This window comes from Myotis davidii, unplaced genomic scaffold (assembly GCF_000327345.1).
Source record: "Myotis davidii unplaced genomic scaffold, ASM32734v1 scaffold511, whole genome shotgun sequence".
In the NCBI taxonomy this organism is placed as follows: domain Eukaryota; kingdom Metazoa; phylum Chordata; class Mammalia; order Chiroptera; family Vespertilionidae; genus Myotis; species Myotis davidii.
In genome coordinates, this window is record NW_006283143.1 from 124,146 (window position 1) to 131,168 (window position 7,023).

Below are 7,023 nucleotides of genomic sequence, written 5' to 3' on the forward strand. Positions count from 1 at the left end.
TACTTCAAAATAAGATATGTGCAGTGTGCATAGGAATTTGTTCATAGTTTTTTTTTAAAACTATAGTCTGGCCCTACAATGGTCTGAGGACACAGTGAACTGGCCCCCTGTTTAGAAAGTTTGAGGACCCCTGATCTAGCCCCACTTGGCCCTGGACTTTCTCACTGGCTAGAAAAAAATGTTCTTACAGTTATCAAGTGCCCTATTGCCACGGTCCCCGTCAGTACTGTCTTCACTGAAGTCCAGTTCCACTCTTGCAGACGTCGAGCCTCCTCCTGGCTTGCGTGGAGCCCAGGCTAAGGATCTCATGGGTGAGGCAGTTGGCTGCTGGGATCAAGGTTGTTTCCAGGTGCAGGATCTGGGAGTGGTGTAGCCAGGTCTGAATGCCGTCAGCAGGGCTACAGTGTATAGTCCTTTCCAAGTTGGGGTTGTGCTGGGCTGCATATCTGGTGCTTTGGCCAGACGGGTCATGCTGTGCTGTCTGTTCCTAAAACACATAGATAGGAAGGTACTGACATCAGGCCAGGCCTTGAGATATGGTCTCATGGCCCCTTCTCAATATGCTGTACTCTCTGTTCCTAAAACACATAGACAGGAAGGTACTGATACTATACTGTGTTGGGAATTAAGGTTTTGTAACTTCGTGGTTTTTGCAAATAAAAATGCTGTAACTCCTATAGTCTGCACTGCAGTTCAGCCTCTGCTTTGGTGGGGTGCTGTAACTGTAGTCGCTGGCACGCTGAAGTGAACCCATAACAGGGTGAGTCCTTGGGTCCTGAACTTCTTTACCCACAGTAAGTCCCCAGGCTGGAAAGGATGTACAGGGTCCGAGGTGGGCACTGGCAAGGTGTCTCGAACAAGATTATGGGTGGCTCTATGGGTATACTGCAAAGCCTACAAGTACTTGAGCAAGGAATGGTTATGACTTTTAGCTTCTAATTCCTCCCCTAACTTTGGGCAGGATAGGGGGAGGTTTACCAAACATGATTTCAAAAGGAGAGAACCCCTCCGATTGGGGGTACACCTGGCCTGTAAGTAGGCAAAGGCAGGAGGTTGGTCCAGTTTTCACCGTTTTCTGGGATAAATTTAGTAAAAGTCCTTTTAGAGTCCTCTTCATACCTGCCCTGAATTTGTGGCCAGTATGCACAATGGAGTTTCCAATTTATGCCTAAGACCTTAGCTGTACTTTGAGATACCTTGACTACAAGGCACGGCTGTTATCTGATCCTATGATTCTGATAGCCCCAATCTAGGTATAATATCCTGGAGTAATTTCTTGACCATTGTAGAGGCAGTTTCTGTCCTGGTGGGCTAGACTTCAACCCATCCTGAGAAGGCATCTATAAAAACTAGCAGGTACTTATACCTTGATGCTGGTGGCTTAATCTTTGTGAAATCCACCTCCCAGTGCTCTCCTAGGGAGTTTCCCTGGGCCCGAATCCCCAGGGGAACCCTCTTACCTTGCTTAGCATTTACCTGTGACCTGCCTCACAAAAGTTCAGAAGTCTTGGTTTCACCTATGTGGGTAGCCTGGTATAACTGGGCAACTAAAGTCTGACTTAGAGCCTCTGGGACCAACAGTCTGCCATCTGGTAGAGTCCACCAAGCAATTGGTCCTCTGATAGCTTGCTTCTGTTCTGTCAATTCCTCCTCTTGTAAAGGCACCACTGGTTTTTGGGCGGCTTCCTTGGCAGGTTGGTACTGTGTGCCCTGGTGTTTGAAATCCATCTCTCCGGAGCACCTTGAACGAGGGCTTCCACAGCATGGGGTGTTGTCAGGGCTAGTTCCTGGCCCAAAATCAGCTTATCTGCCTCCTTTACCAGCAATGCTGTGCCGGCCACTGCCCAGAGGCACGCTGGCCACCCTGAAGCCACTGGGTCTAGTCTCTTAAACAGATAGGTCAAAGGTCTCTTCCCGGGACCTAGAGTCTGGGTGAGAACCCTTTTGGCAATGCCCCTTACCTCACTCATGTAGAGGTGGAAGGGCTTCCTGACATCTGGCAAGTCTAGGGCAGGTGCTGAGATGAGAACCTTCCTTAGCTCCTCAAAGGACCATTGTTCCACTTCGGTCCAGATTAGCAATCTCCGCGAAGGCCAGTATCCACAGGCGGCAGTAACCAACTGCCCCTAAGAATTCCCGAACCCAAGCTGGAGTGGCAGTGGCTTGCATTTGGACTACTACGGGTGCTTGATGACACAGGGGGGGTTGTTTTCTGCCCAAACCATGGGAAAGAGACGTAATTTCCCCAAGTAAGCAGAGTCACCTTGGCCCTTTCCTGCAAGGTATATTCATCTGAGAGAGGACAGGTTAGAAGAATGGGGCCAGGGGAGGATGGGTCCGGGCCTGGGTTCCTTGGATCCACAGTGAAGTGTGCTCCGTCCCCCTCAAAGAGTATGGTGCCTTGCATCTTCTGTAAGAGATCACGTCCAAGAAAGGGGTATGGGCAAACTGGCATGACCAGAAATGAATGTGTTACCGTGTTCTTTCCAAGGTCCACAATCCTTTTTGATGTCCAAGGAAAAGGGCAGTTTGTCCAGTGGCTACCTGGACTGATGTCTTCTTAGATGATTCAGGTTTCATTGGCTCTGTCAAGACTGAATAGGCTGCTACAGAATACACCAGGAAACTAACTGGGAGTCTTATAAAAATGATTATTCTGGGCTCTAAGGGGTTCAAGGAAAAGGAGTCCTGGCCGTATTAGTTCCCTTCCCTGGGTGCAAATTCTTCAGAGCCTGGGTTTTCCCTCAGCCTTACGCTTTCCTTTGTTAACCTCCCAGGATATTCTCTCTTCCAGTGCCCCTATGTCCTACAATAGACATACTAATGCCTTCCTAGTGTGCTGCCAGCCTTTTCTTTCCTTTAGTCCTATTTCTCTTCCATGGTATCCCTATTGTTAAAGACTTTCTGGGCTACCTCTACCAGCTTTGACAGATTCATTCCTTCAAATCCTTCTAATTTTTGGAGTTTCTTTTATAGCCCAAATCTAGCTACTGCCTTTTTAAGTCCCCCCGACCCTGCAAACCCCCAACAGAACACTGTGAAAAGTGTCCAAGGAGGCCTTGTCCCCGGGGGTTCATGGGTCTTATTGGGGTGCTGGGAGGCACAAGGATGCACAGGGAAATTTTCCTTCTCACCACTTACTCAAAATAACCCCTCAAGGGATGAGAGGCAATTACAACCCCAGTGAGCAGAGGGTGCGGTAGATGGGAGCCAGATAGGTGGAGGCAGGGAGTGCGGCGCAGGTCCCCAGGTGACCAGTGGAGGTTCTCCTGCTTCCAGGTAAAGGTATTTTCATCTGGCAGTCCTTTTCTCTCTGTTACCCCTGGAAAAAGCGCTTGCCTCCAGCCAGCAATGGTGGCATGGTGGGGGCCAGTGGCCCTTACGCTGGCCAAGTGGAAACACGCCCTGCATATTACAAAGTGCTCCTGTGGCAGTGGGTTGGGCACCAGGCCCCTGACATTGTACCCATCCCCTGTGACAGAGCAGCGATCAGGTCTCTCCCAAGGGAGTACACTGGAAGGGGATATCAGCCCCTCCTCTGTTAGCAGCAACAGGTACTGAACCCTTTCAGTACATTTGACCTGCTTCATTCTGCCCACCTTTCTAGATTCCAGGGCCCATTGTTTTCCTTTAACCAGCAAGTCAAATGACACTGGCCTGTATTATTTCCCATTGTGAGTTAGAGGAAGACAATTCCTGTGGAAGAAAATGACTCTTAGCCGGCTTGGAAAAGAAGGCAGAGGATGACAAGGGTGTGCAGGGAAATTTTACTAAAAGCCTAGAGGGTCTCCTGAAAGATCCTCAATTCAGCACAGGCAGGGGGCAGGGCCCATAAATTCTCTCTGCCCTGAGGAATGTCCCAATCAGACTAGAAAAGCCACAAATACCTTTAAATCTATTCTAGAATTCCAAAATTTCAACCCAACAAAGAAATATCACAGAGCAAATCAAAGTCACTAGTACACAAACAAAAAAATTTTTACTAGTTAGGCGGGCCGATTCCACCTCTGACAGAGAGCAAGGACCCTTTGGGAAAAGAACACAGCAGCCTTTTGGGCCCCATCCTTAAATGTCCCAATCAGACTAGAAAAGCCACAAATACCTTTTAAATCTATCCCAGAATTCCAAAATCCGTGTTTTTTTCCCCACAGACTTCCACACTTACATGAACAAATAATTATATCTAGGTCGACATACAAACATCAAATAAACATCCACACTTGCACCCTTTCAGTGAACAAGTACTTTTACAGTTGTGGGATCTTGAGCAGATAACAGGAACACTGCCCAAGTCCCCTGATGGGGGCCTGACAAGAACAGATGTGGGGGCCTTTGGCTGGGGGGTATAAAGTCCCCATTCTTCCTCCCTCGGCACTGCTAAGGACAGGATCATTGGGGAAGTCTCTTCACGGAGGCAAGGCTGTGCTGAGCCGTCTGGGGCAAAAGTGGTTTCTGCTTCCATTTTGGCTAAAAGGTCTCTGCCCATTAGAGGGACCAGGCCAACTGGCAAATACAGGAGTTCATGAACCACCTGGTGGCCGCCTAACTGACATCGGTGGGGGCAGAAGAGCAGTCTGCAGCTGTGGTCCCCGTAGCTCCAATAATGGTGACTTCCTGTCCTGAGAGGGGAGTTACCTTCTGAATAACTACCAAGTGCTCTGCCCCTGTATCAACCATAAAGTTCACAGTCTGGCCCCCGATTTTCATTTCGACCATTGGCTCATGGGGGCCCAGTTGGAAAGAGCCCAGTCTGTCCTAGTCAGAGTCAGCTGTTGCCAGTCCGAGGAGGTCTGCCTCAGGCGGCTCTGGCCAATAGCACCTGGGTGGTTTGGATGGCCTTGCCAGCTTCCTCTGGCCTGCTCCTGCCCTGCCTGCCTCTTCACTCCTGCTACTAAACCTTACTCTGTCCCCTCTTACACACGCAGAACCAGACCCAAGGCTGCAAGGTTTGAGCAATTTTAAAATTCCTTAACATACATTCTAAGACAGTCGAGTTTTGAGGAGGAGCTATTACCCATGTTGCAGGGAGGGACCGGGTTGCCTCCTCCTTAAAAAATACCTGAATAAAAGAACTAATCAAAATTAGACTTATTTTCTAACTTTGTTTGTCCTTGGGTGTGGACAGAAAATGACACTAATCTACTTGTCCCAGCTTACTGGCCTATCATCCATTCAACTTTCTTTCAACATTTCTCTTTTCCTTCTCATCACATACACAACCTTCACAAATTTCACACTTTCAAATTAGCCTTCAAACCTTCTTTCTATGTCCTTCAAAAATGCATAACCATGCCTCAGACCTTCCATTAAGTAGTTCTCACTACCTTCCTCCATCACACCAAAGCTGTACATTCCAGTGAGTTAGAACTCTTAGCCTTAATTTTTAGGTGACATGTAAATAATTAACATTCCTCAGATTAGCAATACATTCATTTTTTTTTCTTTTTTTATGTGGGCACAGTTTCTAGATGTGTAAGGAGAGGTGTGAGAGAGAGTTGAGAACTACACTACTCCGTAGGAGGTCGTTGCAATTACGCTCAATAAAGAAACACAATCTCTATGTAGAAAAAAATGATGAGCCAAAATGTGCAGCGAACTCTACAGGACAAGTTAGGCATATTAGCTCATTGTCATTTTATTTGCTCATTTCTAGAGCAAGCATTGACTGTTCAGTGGAATAAAGATGGGGACGGGGAAATAAGATAAAAATAAAACAATGAAGGATACATTCATATTTTTAAGAGACACAAACAGAAATTTCACTAGCTAAACAATTTTAAACAACAAAGACACATATTTAAACAATAAAGACAGATAACATTCCCAATTTACCATGGAAACTCAGGAGATGTTCAGAAGGTTTTTTTTTTTCAAGGGAAACAAAACAAAACAGAAACAAACAAAAACACTTTTACACAGGCGCGCGCCACATTTACACCACAAAATACCAACAAATGAGTTTCTTAGATCAGAAATCCATTCACACAATCCCCCAAAAGTTAAAGAGGAAGGAAAGAACCAATCAATGTCCTCCAAGAGGATTTCAGCGAAACAACAAAATCGACAGACTAAACACATTGGACTCACAAATACATTGGACTCACAAACAAAAACAGAAACCAAAAAAGCTCACAAACAAACCCAAAACCAGAAAGGCTCACAAACAAACAAATCCAAAATCAAAAACCAAGAAAACCAAGGCCAGAAGTACCCTCTGACGTCTCAGGGATACCAAGGAAGGAGAAGTTAGGCCGCATCCAGCCCTTCTCACAATCCACCACCAGTGACCAGTCCCAGAATTCCAGAACTTACCTTTGGAGGATTTTCAGGTGACTCAGATGAAATTTTTCTTTTTTTTTTTTTTTAGGGACAGGCAAACGTTCCCTGCCCGTTTGCTGGATCCGAAAGGAGTTCTCCGGGGCCCTGGAACTTCTCAGGTTGTGCACCCCTAGAGACCCTTCAGTCTCCATGAACAGCTCAGGAGAGATTCGGCCTCCCTTTGCGTCTGAAACAGCACCCCTAAGGGTCTGCATCTCACTGGAGCCTCCAAATGTTGTAATGTACCCTGTGAATCACAGAAAGACGCATCAAGAAGTCGAATTAAAGAGTCACATTTATTGCAATCTGGGACTATGAGGGGCCATTCCCTAAATCTCATAGTGATAAGATGGTGGCAAAACCAGACTTATATAGGCAAAGATCACAAAGGTATTGATTACATCTCAAGGTTTGAAATGAGGAACCTGGTTTGAAAAAAGCAGTTTACAGAAGCAGAATTAAGCATGTTAATTATAGTTTAGGGTCTCGGGGTCACTGAATTGACAGAAATGTATTATCTAGAGCCCTTGGGTCTGGAATGAGGAACCTAGTTTGCAAAAAGCAGTTTAAACAGCATGTTATAAGCACATTAACTAGAGCCCTTGGCTAACCTGGGTTAAACTTAGGCATGTTACAGTTTTGGGGCTAGAGCCTTCTGACCTTGGGATAACTGTGCTGTCCTTTCCAGGTAAAGGAAAAATGTGC

The 7,023-nt window shown here is 46.4% G+C and overlaps 1 long non-coding RNA gene across 1 annotated transcript; it reads right to left on the reverse strand.

Annotated features, from left to right (window-relative positions):
- Nucleotides 1–3,649: 3,649 nt before the first annotated feature.
- Nucleotides 3,650–5,117, reverse strand: LOC107182853. Its single transcript, XR_001513608.1, has 2 exons — nt 4,978–5,117; nt 3,650–3,696 (listed from the first exon to the last, which is right to left on the reverse strand). It is a non-coding gene; the product is annotated as an uncharacterized LOC107182853 (long non-coding RNA).
- Between the last annotated feature and the right edge of the window lie 1,906 nt (nt 5,118–7,023).